The sequence below is a fragment of the Mirounga angustirostris genome, unplaced genomic scaffold (genome assembly GCF_029215605.1).
Source record: "Mirounga angustirostris isolate CCGP_5_RB_7025 unplaced genomic scaffold, mMirAng1.0.hap1 SCAF_9, whole genome shotgun sequence".
Lineage (NCBI taxonomy): Eukaryota > Metazoa > Chordata > Mammalia > Carnivora > Phocidae > Mirounga > Mirounga angustirostris.
Genome location: NW_026991717.1, coordinates 22,547,780 through 22,568,864, shown reverse-complemented (window position 1 = coordinate 22,568,864; position 21,085 = coordinate 22,547,780). Strand labels below are relative to the sequence as shown.

The following is a 21,085-nucleotide window of genomic DNA, read 5'->3' as shown; positions in this document are numbered from 1 at the left end:
TAAGTAAAAATGGATCATACATCTAAATGTAAAATGTAAAACTATAAAACTTGAAGAACAAAACATACTTAAATCTATGTGACCTTGGATTTGGTGATTTTTTGATACAATACCAGAAGTATGATTCTTGAAAGAAAAAATGCTAAGTTAGACATTTATTAAAATTAAAAACTTCTACTTTGCAAAAGACACTGTTAAGAGAATGAAAAACAAGCCTCACTGGCAGAAAATATTTGCAAAACACATATCTTATAAAGTACTTTTATCCAAAATATACAAAGAACTTTTAAAACTCAATAAGAAAATTAAAAAACCCAAATTAAAATCGGCAAAGGATGTGAACAGATTCCTCATCAAAGAAGATATACACCTAGCAGATAAGCATATGAAAGTATGCTCAACATCATTTTTACTAGGGAATTGAAAATTAAAATGACAATGACATATGTCTCCGCAACTATGAAAATGCCATATATGTATATATATTTGCTGTGTAAATTATACACACACATATATATCCAATATCATATCATATCATATCATATCATATCAAGGATGCAGGAAGGTGAGACTCATACATTGCTAGTGGTTATGAAAATGGTGTACACACTCTGGAAAACTGTAGGATTCCTATAATGTTAAATAAGTTTTCCACTGACACTCCAAGGTATTTACCCAACTAATTTGAAAACTTTTGTGCATACAAAACTCTGCGTGCAACTGTTTGAAGACTATCTATTCACAATCGCCAAAAACTGGAAATCGCCCAAATATCCTTCAATGGTTGAATAAACAAAATTTGGTACAAAGAATGGGATAGCATCCAACAATAAAAAGAACTATTGATACACACAAGAACATGGGTGAATCTCAAAAGCATAATGGTGAACGAATAAAGTCCGACTCAAAATGTTGCATATGGCATAATTCCATGTACATAACATTCTCAAAAAGGCAAAACTACAGCGATGTAGGCAAAACTATGTCAATGGTTGTGTATTCGAGTTTGGGGAGGGTGTGGCTATAAAAGGACAAGACAGAATTCTTTGGGTGATGTATCCTAATTGTGTTGGTGGCTACAAGAATCCAAACAAGTTTTTAAGCCCCTCCCTCCCCCAAAAGTTAATTTTACTGTATATCAATTAAAAAAGTCAAATAAAGTACTAAACAATTACTAAACATATATGTAATGTTCAAAACTAAGCAAAAAGTCCTAAACTAAGTAAAATAAGTTGTCAAAAAAGGCATGAGGATGGTATTAACTAACCTGTAACATAACGCATTATTTGGAAGGAAGGGCGTGGTTACACCGAGAAGGAGATGTGAGAGTGAACAGACAGCAGTGGACAGGCCTAGGTATCGGCGACAGGAACCATTGGAAGTGGTGACATGAAGAAGGCAAGAAATGGGGAAAGGTCAGAACACCGGTTTAGGAAGCAGAAGGAGCAACTTCGCATCGAAGTGACGCATTGGCCAAGCAGGGTTTGGAAATGGAGCCGAGACAGGATGGGTGAGAGAAAAGTTTGGGAAGAGTGAGCAGGGGGAAGAAATGAGAAAGGTGGACGCACACAGGGCAAGGGGGGAGAAAGCAAAGGCAGGCTATTTAAGCAGCTTCTCCTGCAGTCCCCGAGGCAGTGCCAAGGGGCACCACGAAGAGCGAGCACTCCCGCGCGGGGGAAGAGTACATTCTTCCCCGAAGCCCGGCCCGCGGTGCGGGTCATAGCCGCGGGCACGCGCGCTCCGAGGCCGGCTCCGGCGGGGCGGGGGCGGGGCGCGGCGCGCGCTCGTTCACGAGAGGCGGGGGCGGGGCGCGGCTGCGGCCGGTGACGTCAGGGCAGGGTGCGCGCCGGACGGCTGCGGGCGGAGCCGGGAGGCGGGCGCTGCGCGCGGCCGCGGGCGGAGCGGAGGGGCGCGAGGGGCGGAGCAGAGCGCGGGAGGAGGCGGGGGAGGAGAGGCCCCCGGGACCGAGAGCGGCAGCTGGGGAGGGGGCCGCGGAGCCGGAGCGCGAGCAAAACAGCTGATCTGATTTTCCTTTAAAGCGAGAGAAAATGGAAGTCGGGTAGCGGTGACTGCGGCGCTGCAGGCTGGCCGAGCGGAGCGGAAAGGCGCGGCGCGGCAGGTGAGACGGCGCTGGCCGCGGTGCTGCTGGCGGCCGCGGGGCCGGGGCCGCGGACCAGGCAGGTGCGCTGTTGGAGCGCGGGCGCCGGGTCCCTCCGCGCTTCGCGGACAGGCAGGTGGGCGCAGAGGCCGGGCGACCCTGGGGCCAAGGCGCGAAGGCACAGGGGGGGCGCGGGGGTCGCGGGCCCCGCGCAGGGCTCGCGGCGCGCTGCATTGCGGGCTCCGCTCTGGACCCCGCGGGGGCCGCGGGCGCCGGCTCCGGGCCGGCGCGCGTCTTCCAGGCAGGGCGCGGCGTTCCGGCTGGGTCCGGGCCGGCGTCTCCTCCGGGCCCCTTAGCTGTCTGCACTGGAACGTGATGACAGGCGTGGGAGGACCGGCCCCCCAGTCCGTGTGGGCGCGCCGGGGGTCCCGCGGCGGCGGCAGACTCCCGGGCACGGCGGGGCCCAGGAGCAGCGCGTGAGGCCGCTAGCCGGGTGCCCGGGCTGTGGCTGCGTGGGCCACTGTGGCCGGGCGCACAGCTCGCTCGCTTGCTCCGCTGGGTCTGGCTGGTCAGGAGGGGAACCGTTAATGCAATTTGGCTGTGAACCCGGAGGCCTTCCCTAGTATCTTCTCACTGGAGGGGAAAAAATTGCATCTGCTGTGCTTTAAGTGCTCCTTTAAATTTGAGAGATGTCAGTGATGTCATCATTAACAAAAACTTTCCTTCATTGGACACAACCGCTCAAGTGTACCCTCCTCCAGGTGCAGCTATTGCAGCCCTTTGAGAATCTTTGTAATAAAATGGATTTGCCTTTGCTTTCTAAACTCAACAGCATTACACAAGTGAAAACGGTTTTTATTTTTATTTATTGGTTTGAGAACCAGTAGATTTGAGAGTAGCTGAAAGGAAACTTGTTAGATCCCAGCGGATCTGGGAATCGCTTCATCCACACCACAAGGATCCAGGGGAAAGTGTCATGCATGACACTTACATGCTTTGTTGCCTTGCTTTATCTTTATAAATGAAAGTGAGTTGTGAGATAAAAATTTTTTTTAGAAGATACTGTATTTGATGTGGCACATGGTGTGTCCAGGAAAAGGTGGACAGTGTGGCCTAAATTTTTACAGGCCTTGATCGCTTCAGGAAAATCAGCACCCCACCCCATCCCCAGGATGGGTCTGGGAGCAGCCTGCCCTAGGGAACTGAGTGGCAGCTTCTGTAGGGCCCTCCCTGCCTTTCATTTTCTTATTATAGCAGGTGGTGTGTCCCACCATCCTCTAGGCCAATTCAACACCCAGGGAGAGTGGAGAGAGTGCAGAGGCTGGAGACCTACCTGCACAGCACATCAAGTCCTGCAGGAATTTCCCCCCTAAATGCAAGCGGCAAGCCATCATTACTGTGTGTGTGAGTGTTCCATTAGTACTGATTATTATGGGAACAAAAGTAAGCAAGTTCCCAAGATAGTCTGAATATCTACTTAAGCCTATCGTATCGAAAGGATATTCAATAAGGGACAAAAGTATTGACATTTTTGTATTTAATAATTAATGACCACCCCTAATTGCTTAAAATAAGCATGCTTAAATTATTAGTGTGATCGTACTGGGTCTGTAAGGAAGTTAATACCACATGTCATGTTAAAGTTTGAGTCTGGTCAAGAATGTAAAGCTTTGAAACCCTGGAGTGGAGCGAAGAAAACAGGGGAGCAGTGGTTTACTTTAGGGTGACGTTCAGGGTGGCAATGGATGGAACCCATTGCTTCATGGAATCTTGCCAGGTGTGGGTCTCAGCCTGGATCTGGTATGGCAGGCGTCTCCATAGGAAGTAACTGCTGGGGCCCTCAGCCCTGGTGGAGGCCAGCAGTGGAGTTGTCAAGAAGCTGAACGGTCTGTTCTCACCTTGTAGAGAAGGGGAGATGCACCTCCCACTGAAGCAAGCAGTGTGTTCACAGCCCCACACCTCTTGCAGTTGCCAAATATATTCACAACGGCGACTGGATGAGACAGGAAGCCTGGTAGCAGAATTTTCTCCGACTTCTTGGTGACATTGGTCCTACTGCATGTAGTTGCTTTAGAACTTTAGCTCTTAAGTCATGGCTGAGATTTTTCTATAATTGAAGTATTCCCAGTACTATGGTGAAATAGTATGAAAATTGTTTTTTCAGGCTCCGGGCTGTGAACTCTTCAGAAATTGAGACTGTGAAACCACTCTGGCCACATATCCATTTTTTTTTTTAACCTGCAGACCTGTGAAAATATTCATTGTAATTTTTTTTTTAATTTAACTCACTGCAGTACTTGTAAAAATAGAAATGTGTTTCCACTAAATCTTTAGGTATTCGTCATTTATTTCTTAAAACATTTCAAAAACAAGAACTTTAAAGACTCTTCATCCCATTTGTATGCTTAGAGTATCATGTCTTCCGTTTCTAAGAAGTCAAAATTGTCTTGATTTTCTTTTTGTACCCTTTGGATCTTAAGGTCATTTACTTGTGTCTTAGGCCCAGAGACTAAAGGCTGAGTCAGCTCCTGCAGGGCCAGCAGGGGGCGTGCTAAACGCGGGTTGGCGGTCCACTTTACCTGAGCCACCTTGGGAGAGGATCTGGGATGACCAAGTTGGTGGGGGGGGGGGGGGGGTGCACGCACGTGAGTGTGTGCTTTGTGCACCGCACCTCTGTGTGCCTGTCACCCAAGGAGTGGAAACTGAAGGAAGGATGGGCAAATTACTTGAATTGCCAGAAGTTGTGGCTTCCAAAGAACTCTGGCCTCCCTCAAAGAGGCATTGAGATTGCTCTCACTTGAAGGGCTCCTTGTCTTTGGAAAGTGGCTGTTGGTTCTAATCTGAAGACTTCATGCCTTCTCAAACTGCAGAAGGGAGAGTGTTGGCTTGGGGGTGGGGGGAGCTGCTGGCCTCATGGAACTGCTGGTCCTGGTGAGGACATGACTGCCACCCAGGACAGCCAGGGGAAATGCTGCCAACCTCCTGTCAAGTTTCTTCTTGGGTTTGACTCCTGTTGACTTAAAACCCGGGACTCTGTGTGGCACCTCCCACAAGGTTTATTTCCCTGCCTTACCAGGGTTATTGGCCTCGGGGTTTCTCTGATGGAATGAAGGAAATGTTTATTCACAGTACATTTCTTTTCCCGTAGAAAATGAAAACAGGAGAAAAGAGGCAACTGTGCTTTTTGCTTAAATGTGCTTAATCTGACTCTAAGTGTATGCAGTTTGCTCATCACTAAGTTCCCTATGAGGTTTCTCCTTGCAGGAACTGAGCTCCTGAATGGAGGGTCATCTTGCTCAGTTGGGATGGGTGGATGGCTTCGATGATCATTGCGGTGTCTAGAGTGGTACTGAGCACCAGATATTCCTCCCTCTTCCCCAGGTCCCTCATGGCGCCCACACGCAAAAGGGACACATAATACCTTAGAAGGGAATAGATTTTCTACTAGAGAACTCTCTAAATGCTATGGCTGGGTATTTCTTGCTACTTCTTGTTCCATCAAAAATGTATGTAAAACCAAATTATTGATTTCAAAGGGGCAAATAGGAATAATTTTTCAGCTTTGTGCTGAACCACACTCTTCACTTGGAGCACTCTAAATGGCTACAGGGGGATGTGCCACTAGATAAAATAACAGGTGGCACCTCATCCTCATAGAGGATGTCCATCCCTGAGGATGACCACAATGCATCCAATTCAAAGAGAGCCCTGAGATCCACAGGCATTTAAGTGGAAATAAAACATGCTAGTTCCTATTAGTAATCTAATTTGAAAATATTTTACCCTTGAAAGTTGGAGGTAGAGTTTTATTTGCCCTTGGTTATACTGCCGTATCCCAAATAGTTTATATGTCAACCCAAGAATAAGATGGCCTTCACACAGATGAGACAGCAGGTAATGTAGGAGTCACTTTTGCCGCACTTCGGGGACAGATTCTTTTTTTTTTTTTTTTTAAAGATTTTATTTATTTATTTGAGAGAGAGACTGAGAGAGAGAGAGCATGAGAGGGGGGAGGGTCAGGAGGGTCAGAAGGAGAAGCAGACTCCCTGTCGAGCAGGGAGCCCGATGCGGGACTCGATCCAGGGACTCCAGGATCATGACCTGAGCCGAAGGCAGTTGCTTAACCAACTGAGCCACCCAGGCGCCCGGGGACAGATTCTTTATCGTTCATAGTAACAGACTGGAGAAGTGGGTTGAGATAATAAGTTTTTAAATTCTGAAATGAGAGATGGGCTGGACGCCGCCTTACTACTGGCCTGTGTTGTGGCGGTGTGTTTAGCTGGCTGGCTTGTGCATTATATCTCTTGACCAGGAACTGGGTGAAGACTCTACATTTCCACCTGCATCAGCCACAGCTTACCACCCTGGACAAGGCATGGCGTGGTCATGCTCTAAGCTTCTTGCGGGGAAAAGGAGAGAGCTAGCTTCATATGTCTCCACGGCCTTGTCTAGTAAAATCGTTCTCTTCCATGAAACCCCAGCCCTTGCTCTTACAGATTTGTGCTCTCCACCAACTCACATCCTGAGAAGTCAAATGCACATTGCTGCTGATGCAGATTCTAAAGGCATCTCTCTTGGTTTAAGCAGATAAGTCTAGAGTAAACTCATTTTCTAGGTTTGAAGGATTTTGAGTCTCCTTCCAGGGAATTATTTTCTATTTGAACTTAGTTTACTCTTTGATAGTTTTCCTTATAAATATAATGGAAATTTGATGTCTGAATGAATATGCATGAGTAGGGTGTTGTATTGACTTTTATGAAATATAAAATGAGAACTTTGAAATTAATTTCCTTTTCTGTTTGGTGTTTCATTCAGTTGTTTTATTAGATTACTGTGGAGTTTCACATGGCACTAAGGACTGGTGTGACTAAACCACCCACCCACCGGTTGGTGAGATTAGATTAAGTTTCTCAGTTTCTGAGACAAGAGCTTAGGAGCTCACCCCAAAGAAGGCAGATGTGTGGAGCTGAAGCAGATACCTTGGTGCTATCCCAAGTGGAGCCTTGTGGCTTCTGGGAAGACCTTGCTCTGCTGCCCTTGGGACTGACACACCCGTGATTTACCCTGGTCATCTCTGTGCTTCCATTTTAGGAATTATCCATGACATGGGCCTCTCCTGCTTCTTAAAGTAAGCTCAGGGTTGGCCTGGCATGTTCTTGTCATGCAAGAGACCACACAATGCACCATGTCCTGGGACATGAAGTGCCCCTTGTCCTGCAACCCACCCCCACCCGCAAGCTGAATTATACCCCTTTATCTTGGGGGTCCAAAGGCCATGGTGACAATCCATTTCCCCACAGTTCCTCTAGTGATGATTTGAAGTTTGGAGAAAAATGTGCATTATTGAAGTATGGGCAACACATTTGCAGTGTAATATTTCATGCCTTTAAAAAAGATCTTCCCAGGGGCACCTGGGTGTCTTAGTTGGTTAAGCATCCGACTTTTGATTTTGGCTCAGGTCATGATCTGAGATTGAGCCCCACATCAGGCCCTGTGCTCAGTACAGAGTCTGAGCTCTCTCCCTCTCCCTCTGCCCGCCCCCCCCACTTGTGCGTGTGTGCACACACTCTCTCTCTCTAAAATAAATAAATAAATCTTTAAAAAAAAAGATCTTTCCACATCCAAGATATACATAGTTAACTTTTTTCTTTCTAAAATTTAAGAATTGGATTTTTTTGCCAGTCTTTTAAATAACATCATGCTGTCTCTTAAAAGAATCACCACTAAGTGGTAAAAATAAATGGGACAAGTTGCCAACTCTGACTTGGATGGGGTGATAATCTGTGTGACCTTGGGCACAGTCCCAGGCAGCTGGGGGAGAATATCTGCTCCAGCCCTCCTACAGGCTCTGGGGGAGGAGCAGGTGGGCGTGTGTGCAGTGAGTTCTTAAATCCTAAGGAGCCATCAGTTGTTCCAATAAAAGGAATTGGAGATGGAGTATGTCTGTCTCACTCATCGCTAGCCTGGTTTCTTTCTCTTGATGGATTTATAGTTTGTACTTTAACTCAAGGCATTGCTTGAATGAACTTGCTTTGTCTTGTTTTGTAGAGGAAGAAGGAAGCCTGGGTAAGAAGGATAGATGACTTCCTATGGCTTTAGTGATTCTTACAGTTTATCTAAAATTGTGAGCCAGCTCTGTTAAAAATACTAAAGGGAGGAGTACCTGGGGTGGCTCAGTGGGTTAAGCATCTGACTCTTGGTTTCAGCTCAGGTCGTGATCTCAGGGTTGTGGGATCAAGCTCTGTGTCTGGCTCCACACTCAGTGGGGACTCTGCTTGAAGATTCCCTCCCTCTGCCCCTCCCCCAGCTGGTGTGCACACGCGTGCTTGTCCTCTCTCTCCTCTAAAATAAATCTTTAAAAAATACTAAAGGGAATTCCTCTAAATCCAAATAAATCACAAACTTCCCCCAAATTGGGCTGTGTCTCCTATACCTTGGATGCTGCTGAGCCCCCAAGGGCTCATCGGATGGTTATAGAGCACATTTTCTTGCTCTCAGAGTTGATGAAAGATTGGTTGTTTGCATGAAAAACTTGGGGATGGGGAGAGGAAAGAGAAAAGCATTCCAGAGGTGGAGTTGTGTCCATCAGTGTCAATGAGGGGCAGTGACTATGACTTACGATCCTGCCAGCACGGTTGGGCCTGGCATTTACCCCTGACGGGAGTGTGTAGCCACATCAGTGTCTACACCACTCTCTCCACCCTGAAAGCGCTCCCTTGTAGGACCTGCTGGCATTCCCAGAACAAGTCTTTGGGCTCTGAGACCATGGAGTAGCCCTCATCATTGGCCCTGGCAGTGGCGAAGGGTCTAGCCCAGAGGTCTCTGTGCCACCTCGGGGATGATGCAGGCCCATGTGGCAGCAAGTCGCTCCTTTGCAAGCCCTGGCACTTATTAGGCTGAGTGAAAGCTCAGTGGCTATTTAACTTGGCACCATGGATGTACAGTTACTGGTAGGCAGATTGAAAGGCCAAACTGAATCTCTTGGGTATCTGTGGCCTGGAAATGCAGGGATGGACTGCAGTTCACATACACATCCCTTGATTATTCTCTTTGCGAAGTCTGTCTTGTCTGAGGTGCTGATTGTGAACTAAGTCCTCAGGTCCACTTGGTTGGAAGTGGCCAGTTAACTGTGGGTTATCAGGTGTGGTGTGTGCTGTCAGCCCTGCATCTCCTCGGGGTCTTCTGCCTGCACTGGATGAGGTAGACAGGGTTTCCTTAGGTTTCTTCTGCCAAAATTGACTTATCCCTAGGGGGTTGGGGGAATGGGCAAAATGGGGTAAGGGGATTAAGAGGCACAAACTTCCACTTATAAAATAAATAAGTCATGGAAATGAAGAGCACAGCGTAGGGAATACAGTCAATAATATTGTAATAACATAATACGGTGGCAAATGGTGATTACACTTACCATGGTGAGCACTGAGTAATGTATAGAATTGTCAAATCGCTATGTTGTGCACCTGAAACTAATATAGCATTGTATGTCAACTATCCTTCCGTAATAAAAATAAAGATAAACTGATTTATCCTGTGAGCAGTCTGGCAGGGAGTGTATTCAGGAATGCATTATCACAAAGGGCATTTAAGGCTTCAGGACCCCACTCGGGAGGGGTCAACATGGAGGAGAAATTTTGTGGTTTAACATTTGGGGTTCGTTAGTAGAAGATTAGTATATAGTTGCATTTAAATTAGACTCCTTCCATCCCCACGGAGTGACTGGAGGGCCAGGCTACAAACATGGACATGAGTGAGTGTCTGTGTGTGGCCCGCCATCTGCCTTGGTGAAGGATGAGTCCCGCCTGCTGAGGAGAGAACTCCCAGCCCAGAGGTGGCCTCCTTCTTGCTTTAGCCTCCACTTTGGGCACATTCCCTAGGTCTAATTTCACATGTCAAGTGAAGAAATATAGCTGCCTGATCTCTGATATCCCATTAACTCCATGATTCTGTGCAAAATAATTCCTATTTCTAAGTGCTGACTAATCAGGGCAAAGAAAACGCAACTCATTGCTGAGAGAGAACAAACAGGTAGGAAAATTCGGATGTCTCTTCGAAATATGTGTATCCACTTCTCAGGTGGAGGACAATACGGAGCATTTTAACAAGTATGCGTACTTAGAAATGATTTATGTGGCCAGCATTCCTCCTTCTGACCAGTAAACTCGTGGAAGACATCTCTGAGTTACCTTGTTCAGAAGAGGCTCTCAACTTGTGTTTGTTAAATGCATTTGAGAGTCCTGTGGGAATTAAAATTAGACATTTAACTATTCTTTCCAGAATTGTTTAGCTCCCATGAGTTCAAAAGCATTGAGAATGTGGCTCATGTAAAACTTGAAACATTTCCCAATCTGAGCCCCCAGTTTGCTAGCATGCAAATTAAACCAAGCCCAGACTATTTACTGATTGACTGTCATGGGACTTGCTTGTCATTCAGCAGAGGGTACATTCTGAGAGGAGTTATAGTTTCATATTTTCCATTATATTTTTTAAAGATTTTATATATTTGAGAGAGAGACAGGGAGAAAGCGGAAGCAGGAGTGGGGGTTGGGGCAGAGGGACAAGCAGACTTCCTGCTGAACACAGAGCCTACCAGGGGCTCCATCCCAGGACCCCAAGATTATGATGACCTGAGCTGAAGTCAGACGCTTAACCAACTGAGCCACCCGGGCGCTCCTTTCCATTATATATATCACATATACTCTATGCAGTCTTAGGGAATATTAGGTATATCTGTTTGATAAGACAAATTATTATACTCTAGAGGTTTTTTTAAAAAGATTTTATTTATTTGTGAGAGAGAGAGCGAGCACAAGCAGGGGGAGTGGCAGAGGGAGAAGCAGGCTCCCTGCTGAGCAAGGAGCCCAATGCGGGATTCGATCCCAGGACCCCGGGATCATGACCTGAGCTGAAGGCAGACGCTTAACTGACTGAGCCACCCAGGCGTCCCACTCTATAGAGTTTTAAAAACATATCCTCCGAATCTCGCTTTTCCCTCTCTGGGGTTGCAGAGGAGCAGAGGAAAACAAAGTGTTCTCTGTTATCCGTGCCTCAGAGCAAGGGGCTGACTCTTCCTTTGGGCCTCGCTCCACTTCCTGCAGACTGGGGCCAGCGACTGCGCTGTCCACGCCAGTCCGCTGCCCTCTTGCTGCCTGTCTCTGCCTCTCTAATGAGCTCATCTCCCTGCTCTTAAGGGTCCCCATGGGGCTGTGGGACCCCCCGGACCTCAACCATCTGCCACTGAGCGAGATTCCTTATCACCTGCCTTAATGTTATTTCAGTTCGGCAGAAGAGTGGGATCGACCTGACTTGTGGTAACACAGCTGTGCCATTGTGATGTACAGGTCTGTCCCCAAGGTATTGAGTGGGAAATGACACTTTTGGATAAAGCTCTGCGGGGAAATTTTTCTTTCAAGTAATTAGCCCTTTCTGTCATTGTCCCCTTTCAGTGTTCTTTCTCCGGCAGAAGTGGCCCAAGAAGGAACTGAACCACTCAGTGTATCCATGATGATAAAGTGAGGGCTCACAGATAAATGCTGCTTGAAAAGCCCTTTATCAGAATGAGAAGTCCGTGGTCCTTCCTCCTTGTCTCATAGGGTGCACTTGCCCTGGGCTCAGGAGGCCAGGTGTGGTACCCTGGGGGAAATGAAGGGTGGGCATTACCAAGAAAAGGAATGCAACCTTGTGTTCTCTGTGTACAGGAGTGCCAGGCTACCAGACAGGGGCAAGTCAAGTGTTTAAGGAGCAGTGGAGAAGTCCAGAATCTGGTCCACGCCCCCCTCAGCCCCCAAAGTATGTGCTCTTCATGTCCCACTCTTCCTAACAGGCAGGATGGGAGGGGCGGGCACAGTTTCTGATCAGGAAAGCGTGTCGGCTCTCTGCTCCCCAGGGTGATGGGAAGACCTGTCTCCATTCACAGGGCTGCCAACCCTGCAGCAGGGCAGACTCCCAGGTTCCTGATGGCCCTACCCATCAGTTCTTCACGTGGCCCAAGGAGCAGGCAGTGGCCTTTTACCCTGGATTCCTGGTGGCATTCCATGACCAGTGGAAAAGGACATGAGACAGCGCCTCTAGAATGGACATCTGGCTGCCCCAAGGGAACTCCTCCAAGGGCCTGGGGTGCTGGCTTGGGCTGAGCATGGGTGACAGAAGGAAGACTGGGATACTGCACCATATTTGGGCAGTTACCAGGGTGGTGGGGAGGCCACACACGAAGGCACCACAATGGGGAGAGCATGGGCAGGGACCTCAGGGCTCCACGGCCCAGGCATGTTAGGGGAGCCAGGGCCCTTCAAACCCCAGCTTTAGTTTCTTCATCTGAACATGAGGCTGTACTCTGTAAATTGTGTACGACTGTTCAAATATAAGAAGCATTTCTTTAATGTTGGCATTGTCATCACGTGACTCCCAGTGGCTCATAGAGAATGTCCCACAGATGTTTGCTGCTGGTGCAGCTAGACTTGATGGCTGAAAGCAGGCTGCAGGTCATTTCGGGGGGACCGTGTGGGCATGAGGCTGCCACTCCTTCTTTGGGACCATCCCATATCTTCCCCATGGATTACTGTTTCCCCCAAATCCCTGGGCCGGTGAGACTTGAGGAGTCTATTTTTGACCCCTCTGCTTACCCTGAGTATTTCTAGGAACTGGGCCCAGGCCAGCCCCATGAGTGTCTGTTGAATGGACCCCCACACTCAGGGCACTGAGCAGAGTGGGTCCATGTCAGCCCCTGCCCTGACGGTCCAGTGGCCTTGCACTTGCTCTCTCCAGATACTTCTGTGGGATCCTCCATCCCCAGCATGCTCTGCTTTCCAGAATGTCCACAGGGAAGGACGTAGATTTAAGTGTCCACAGAGGAGCATCTGAGTTCCCAGGCTAGCCAGGCTAGTAAGACAGCTCCAGCCCAGGGGACCCCTGGGGGCTGGAGTCTAGGAGAGGCTCTGCTTTGGGCCTGGACGCAGTGGGTTCTATTTCTGTTGGTGCTACCTCTCCTGCAGTGAGTCCCTGGCTGAGTCCAACCCTGCCCAGCCTCAGGGTCCCCACAGTTGACCCTTGCCTCACAGGGGACATCAGGTCCGGGGGACCTGTTGGCTTCCTTTGGCTTCTTTCCCAGCCTCTCTTTAGTCAAGACTGAGCTCAAGCCATCTGGGCATTAATTCCCTCCCAGTGGGGTTGGGGGAAAGTCCTGTCCTGTTGCTGGGAATCTCGGGAACCTTGCTGAGGGTCCTTACTGCTCTGAGCCTCTGTTTCCTCATCCTAGAATGACAGTGAGAGGGGACACCTCACAGGGATGTTGCAAGGACTACAGAGGCCGGTTGTCAGGTGCCTCTGGGGAAAGGAGGGGCTCGTCCAGGAGCTCCAGAGGGGTCTTACAACCACCTTCATGAGCTCACAGGTGGCTCTAGGCAGAAAATAGCCTCCGAAGCCAGAGATCTGAAATTGGGCAATCTGGACCCTTCCTTCGGGCATCCACCAGAATTCACTTGTGTGCCTTCCTATGAGGGAGTGCACCAAAGGATCATTCAGACCTCTCTTCAGTGTACATCACTGACATTAATTTTTAAACAGACTATTGATGAATTTAATTAATGTGTCAGGGGAGGGAGAGTTGAGAAGTTGGCCCTGAGTGAACTCCACTTTGTTCTTGGTATTTTGAGTATAACCATGTTTTATTTATTTATTTATTTTTAAAGATTATTTATTTGAGAGAGAGCGAGCGAGCTAGAGAGAGCACGAGCGGGGGCAGGGGCAGAGGAAGAGGGAGAAGCAGGTTCCCTGCTGAGCACAGAGCCCACCCCACCATGGGCTAGATCCAGAGACACCAGGATCATGACCTGAGCCAAAGGCCAATCAATGCTTATAACCCACTGAGCCACCCAGGCGCCCCATTATAACCATCCATTTTGGGGAAACTTTTTGTAAAACATGTTCCTTAAGAAGTACTGAAATATAGAAAGATAAAACCAATGCAGAACTTCCCCAGTTCTGCCCCCAGCGTCACCATGCTTCCTGTGCTTACAGAAAGGTGGAAGCCTGGATATTATGCGTAAAAATAGACCATACTATTTTTTGCTCTTTTCTTTTCCCTTTGCCTATTCAATCTTTTTTTTTTTTTTATGAAAAAGCTAGTATTTGCACAAGTTAAAAGAATTCAAATGAATATATAGTACAATGTGTTATTTTCAGATCCCAGGCCCTAATCTCTCTTTCAGGAGGCACTACTATTGATTACTCCTGTGTATCCTTCTAGAAATATTCTGTGAATGTCTAAGTATGTGAACATCTTTTTTTTGTTTGTTTCATGTTTAAACACATGGGAGCATGCAGTACCCATTGTTCTCTGTTCTCTTTTTTCTCACTTGGTCATATAGGAGATTATTACATTTTTAGTCTGTAGTATATGCTGTTTTAAAAAGCACTCATTTAATTTTTTAAAAAATGCTATTTACATTCAAACTTAGTTAGCATACACTGTATTATTAGTTTCAGAGGTAGAGTTCAGTAATTCATCAGTTGCATATAACACCCAGTGTTCATCACATCACGTTCCCTCCTTAATGCCCATCACCCTGTTACCCCTTCCCCCCCAACCCCCTTCCTTCCAGCAACCCTGTAAGAGTCTCTTATGGTTTGCTTCCTCTCTGTTTTCAACTTATTTTATTTTTCTTTCACTTCCCCTGTGTTCATCAGCTTTGTTTCTTAAATTCCACATATAAGTAAAATCATAAGCACTCATTTAAATTTTATTTTTATTTAATAATGAAGGATTTACTGAATTTAAGCCAAATATCTTATTTCTTGGAGTGTGAAAGTTCCTAAAACATCTCTTTCCTGGTTTTGGGAAAGTCAGCTTATGGTTACCAACACAGACCCAGATTTCTCAGTGGCCCTCTCGGGTGGTGGTTCCTGTAGCAGGGCCTAGCCTCTGTCCCCTGGGCATACACCATGTGGGTGAGCAGGATGCCCAGGAGGAAGAGGATGCAGATTTGGGGGGCAGCTGTAGTTTCATTCAGTTCCTGTAAAGGTAGGGAAAACTGGGATACAGGTTTGCTCACTACCTTGTGTTTAGAGTTGGTATCAGCTCCCTTCTGCTTTGAAAGAGGAGGAAATTGCATGGTCACACTGCCTTCAGGCCTCCCCCCACCCCACTTCTCCTACCTTGTTGATGTCAGAATCCCTTGCATCGCCAAGACGCACGCACACCGTTTGCCCTTAGTTAACTTCATTTTGTGCAGTTACATGGTCTTAGTACCATATTTACATGCATTTGAGGATCACACAGTATCACTGCTTTTATCAGGAGTTCTAGAGGAATTCTCAAGGGCTTTCTTTCCATTCCTCTTTCAATGATCTGAAGTTCATTATAGAGTTTGTTTAGATCCCCTGTTCCCATCCCACATGGCTCATGACACCCACCTGCAGAATTCTTGCAAGTTTCAAAGTATCTCTTGAAAACAAAACAAAACAAAAAAACCAGTTCCCTTGAAAATTTATGTGACTATAAAATTCTCGAGTCACATTAACCCTTTAAAACTATGTAGAAATATTGCTCCTGTCTTTCAGCACTGAGCATGACTGGGGAGAAATTTGAACTCATCCTGTTTTCAGCCTAGTTGTTCGTATGATTCTGTCAGTTCAGTCATTTCACGGGGCTGTTTCTGGATGCTGATCTTTCTGTGTCACTTTCCTTTAAACAAACAAAATATACCCTTTCAGTTGACGCACATAAGACACTTTATTTCAGAAGTTTTATTTTATTCTATCATTGACCTTTTTTTGTTAATAATTCACAAATGTTAATTATGTAAGTACTGTTTCTTCTGTGTCCTGTCATCTCTTTAATCAACTTGATATTTCATGTCCTTTCACATTTCATTTGCTTGTCTCTTTGGTTGATTGTTTTCATTCTGTTATTTAATTGTTTCTAGTGTGGTTTTCATCCATAGCCCATTTATTTTATTTTTTATTTTTCCATTTCTTTCCAAGCTCTGCTTCTCTTTCTATTGGTTTATATTATCTTCTTTGATTTCTTAAATCTTTTTAGGAGAGTATGATAGGCAGGATAATGGTCCCTCAAACATGTCGCCATCCTGATCCCCAGAACTTGTGAATATGCTACTTTACATAGAAGAGGAGAATTGGAATTGAGAAAAAATAAATTTCGATATGGCATTCATGTTGCTAATCAACAGACCTTAAAATACGGAGCTTATCCTGGATTACTGGGAGGGCCCAATGTAATTAGAAGGGTCCTTAAAAGTGGAAGAGGGAGAGCCAGAGAGGTGTCGTATGAGAAAGACTTTTTAGGCAAGGGACCAGGAGCCAAAGCATGTGGGTGGCCTCTAGAAGCTGGAAAAGGCAAGGAAAAAGGTTGCCTCCTGAGGTAGGCAGAATAATGACCCCCAAGGATGTCCATGTACTAGTCCCCAGGACCTGTGAATATGTGGTTTCATATGGCAGAGGGGACTTTGCCAGTGTGATTAAGAGTCTTGAGATGGGGATATTATGCTGAATTATCCAGGTGGACCTGTTGTAATTCAAAGGGAAGCAAGAGGGTCAAAGTCAGAGAAGGAGATGTAAGGACAGAAACAGGGGTTGGGTGATGTGGTTCCTGGAAGGGGACCACAGGCCAAGGAACAGGGGTAGCCTCTAGAAACTGCGAAAGAGGGGAGCAGATTCTCCCCTGGAACCTCCTGCAGGAACACAGCCTTGCAGTACCTTGCTTTTAGCCCAGTGAGACCCATTTCGGAATTCTGACCTCCAGAATGTCCAAGGACCTTTCTTTGTTTTAAGCCACCACGCTTGCAGTGATTTTGTTATAGTAGTAATAGGGAAACTAACAGACTATGGGAGATATTTTACTACAAAGGCTCTTCACCTATTTCCTTATGAGTATTTCCTCACACAACTGCATCTGCCCTCCTTCTCCATCCCCATTTCTAGGTCTGAGTCCTTTGCTGGTTACTTTGTGGTTTTAGTCGTGTTTTATTATGGGCAGTTCTTTGTTGAAGAATGGAGCTGGGACAGGTGCAGACTCGATTCAAGTTTGTGGTCTGGAATATACTTTTGCCAGGTGGGTTTTCTTTGCCCAGTAGGGCTGTGTTCCCCAGATTTTCCTGGTTAAGTTGGGTGTGGCTCTGAGCAGACTTTTTGTCGAGTATTTGCTGCCTTCCTCTTGGTTGTGTGGATGCTGAGGGATTTTGCTTATAATTTGGGGGGATTCCTTGTCCTTTGAGTTAGAGAAACAGGTCACAGTTTCTCATGGGAGCTGAACATTGTTTGGTGTTTGTAACTTTGGGGCTCCTTTTCCAAGAAGAGGTTTTATTGGACTCCAGAGCACTTCTGCACAAAAGCCTTACTGTTAAGAGTAGAGAAGCTCTTGTGTTAGAGATTTAGCATCCTCAAGGCCCTCCCCTGCACAGCAGCCTGGAGAATGGAGGCAGACAGGTACTTCACTGGACATCTGGCCCAGGCCTCCTCTGCCTCTGAGGCCTGATCCCACACCTGCTGTGTCTCAGTGGCCTCGGACTGACCAACCGCCTGAATCTTGGAAATCTGCATGGCCTTTTGGACATTAATCAATAAAGACTTGAATGAATACTTCCTGCTTTAATCACTAATAAATACTACAGTAGTGCTGTAATCCCTAAGCAGCAAGAGTAGCTGTCACTGACTGTCGTGTGCTTTATTGACATTATTTAGTTTGAATTTCATAGCCGCTGTGAGAGGCAGGTGTCCCTGTTCAGGGTGAGCCAAGTAGGAGGGCACACAGTTTACTAGTCATATATCTCATGAAGCACAAACTGTCTTTACAAACACCCCAATTAGTTCTTTACACCCAGGAGGTGGGCCCTTGCTTTGTTGGGTTGATTGAAGCTTGTGAACATTTCGCATTCTCTTATAAACTCTTTGTGCATGCAAATCTATTGACTTAAGTATATTTTGGAGGAGCTTACTTGCAGTAATCTAAGATATATTTGTTATAAACATTCCATTTTAGTTGTTACATTAAATTTTGCAGAGTTTTGCAGAGTCTCTCCATCTTGCTAAGGCCATGTACACTTAAAATCAGGCAGTCCTAAATCCTAAGGAATGTGAGTTGGTGAGGATTTTGCCCCAGCCAGGCCCACTGCAGGCTGTCCTATGTGCAGCTCCTTCAGCCTGTTGCGCCTGTGGCCCCTCCCAGCCATGTGGTGTAGAAGGAGGGGAGCACACACACTCCCTGTCTTCACTTGCCTAGCAGGGACATCCACCATGCACAAAATGACAGTAAGCTGAATCTCTAAATATTCTTCTTTTTTCTCTGCCTGCCCACTGGTTCATAGAGCACACAGCGGTTGTCAGTCATGGGGATGAGTAACCAGTGGACCTTGACTTCAGAGAAGCCAGCAGGGCTGAGCCCCACATCCCTGTAGAGACAAGAAGTCAGCAGCACCCAAGAATCAGTTGAAATGACCAACACCACCACTGTGCTGTTGTAAATGTGGAGAAAGGGAAAAATATACCTGGTGTTTGGGAAGGACAACGTCCTAGGCTCAGCTATCCAATCAGAATGAGATCTTGGAGAATGTAGCCCTCCGGAAGCTTCCTTGGCTTCCTGGGAAGATAAGAGAATCCATCTAGTGGCTTCTGTGGGCCTCCCCACCTGTGGATGATTCATGGCTGGCATCAATTCTAGGACATTATTAACCACTAGCTCTTCAAAGATGGCCTGTTACCACTTCCCTCCTTTCTTTTCTTTTCCAGATGCTCATTTATTGGTCCTTTTTGTTCCATTCTTGTTTTTTAAGCCTTCTCTCACATTATCTTTCTTCTAGCTTTCTATACCTCATTCTGGATAGTCTTCATGAATCTGTCCTTCACCTGATGGATGTCAATTCACTAGAAAACGCAGCCAGTTGGTTTTTTGTTTCTGTATTACTCATTTCCGTGAATTCCCTTCAAGTCCCACATCCTTCGTCTTTTAAAAAGTGTCATACTGTTTACTGACGGTTTTGATCACTTTCAAAAATGCTTGACTCCATCACTTAAAACAGTATGTTACAGTTTGTGAGTGATAACCTGTTACCTGAACATCGTGATGGCCGTGGGGGGTGTCTGGTCCTACTGTTTGCTGGGTCTGCTGGTCCCTGTTCTTGGGGAGCTGCTGCTTGTTGCATTTTCTCACTTGATTACAGCCTCATCTTTGGCTTGGCTTTGGGGTGGGTACATCTGGCCAGGGAGGTTGTATTTGTTTCTTTCCTATCCCCAGGGCTGCTATGAGCCCAGGGCCATCTAGTGTGTTAACTCCTTGGGTTGATGGTTTTGGTGGCTCTGGGGGCTGTTTGAGCTGAGGATCCTCTGACCCTCTGCCCTTTATTTGTAGTCATGCAGCCTGTGGTGAGAGCTGTGGAAATGCTTTGTATGCGACAGGGATGTAGTCAGAGTGGGGGTCAGGAGAGAGCTAGCCACACGCCACAGATACTGTGGGTGTGTTGAATGGGTGGCTTGCCCTAAAGTTGGGAACAGCTTGGAAAGTAGAGCCACCAAAGGACAGACCTAGGAAAGTCCAGTGAGCACTTTCTTGACTGAGTGCTCGGTCGTGGCTGGAACAATACTGGTTGCATTGGGAAACTCTGTCAGCTGCTCAGAGGCAAAGTGCTGGCTGACCCTTTGCAACTGAATGTGTTGTATTTTCTGGAAGTTTACTTGTTTGCTTCTTTTTATCATATCAGCAAGATTGAAAATGCAAAGCTCTACAAAGAGCACGTAGTGCTTCAGGAGATGAGTGCTGGGTCAGTGCAGAGAAAGGAGGAAGGCAATCCATACCTTGATGGCTGGAATATTCTTGACCCTGTTGTGCAGATGATATGCAACTGAGGTTTCTTTTGCAAGCTTGATTGTAGAAAACTAAACAACAACAACAACAACAACAACAAAAAACAAAAGCACACAGAACATTTGAGAGTATTGCCTACCATTAGGAAACTATTACTTTAAGTTCAAGGTTAGACACTGCCCCCAGGGCAGACTGGTCTACCCCAGCTGCCCTTATCCCAGCTACGCCACAGTGCCTGGCTGCCTTGCTCTGATCTAGGATGCTGGCTTCCCTGCCCCTTCCTAGGTGCCCTGTAGAGCCTGCCCTTCAGGCCACCCCTACTTCTCCCATGACACCTTTTATGGTTTCCCTTCTGAAGGCCTTTCCCAGCTTGCCCCTCGGTCACTGAACCTTTAAACTATGCCCTCACATCACAGAGTATGTGCCTTCCTGGGAACTCTACACTTACGGTCCTAGCTCCCAAAGGCAAATCTCACCCATGGGGCACCTCCCTTATGGTAGATGGTGCTTTTCATGGTCATGGCGTATGAAAAACTCTTTGGATTTCCAAAAGAGGGTAATTACCTGTGTTGCACTCCCTTGCACCATTAGTGCCCCCCAAAGTCTTGCAGTACCTCATCCCCCCCAAAAAAAACATGCACACAGTAGATTTGGGGTCTGAAGTCACTTTATTACTTCTTTGGAGTGTAGCACTCTTACCAAGTCACTATGACCTGGAGTCTTTACAACTAGCCCCCTTCTCCTGGTAATCGAGTGGGGACACCGTTAGTTGTATGTAGCACTGGACAGCACTCGTCTTGCCCTTTGTCATGTTACTGTACACTGTTCATTTCTGTCTGTACTCACATCGGGCAGGTGTTCGCCATGGTCCCGCTCAGGCGGCTCTTCTTCTGTGTGTTGGGAAAGAGGCGGGATTGTCTCATGAGCACAGAGCACCCATTGCCTGTATTGACTCCTGGAAGGAGGTTTGGAGTGGTCATGAGTTTGTGTAACATGTCTCCGAGTGTCCCCCTGTTACATCTTGAGTTTGCTCTGTAGTCTGAACACACCTTGCATTCAGCACTCATTCCATGCTGCCCGATCCACCCAGAAGATGACAGAGGTGGCAGACCCACCAGGCGTCCAGCTTCCTCGCCGGGGCTTGGGGAAGCGTGAGAGGGATTCTCCACTGCCCCCTC

At 46.8% G+C, this 21,085-nt stretch overlaps 1 protein-coding gene across 1 annotated transcript in view; it reads left to right on the top strand.

Moving 5' to 3' along the window:
* The first annotated feature begins 2,098 nt into the window (after window positions 1-2,098).
* The window catches only part of OTUD7A (OTU deubiquitinase 7A), a 382,364-nt gene continuing 363,377 nt past the window's right edge, over window positions 2,099-21,085 (top strand). Inside the window, exon 1 of the mRNA XM_064570029.1 lies at window positions 2,099-2,119. The gene's annotated coding sequence lies outside the window, so the exon portion shown is untranslated. The remainder of the gene's footprint in view (window positions 2,120-21,085) is intronic.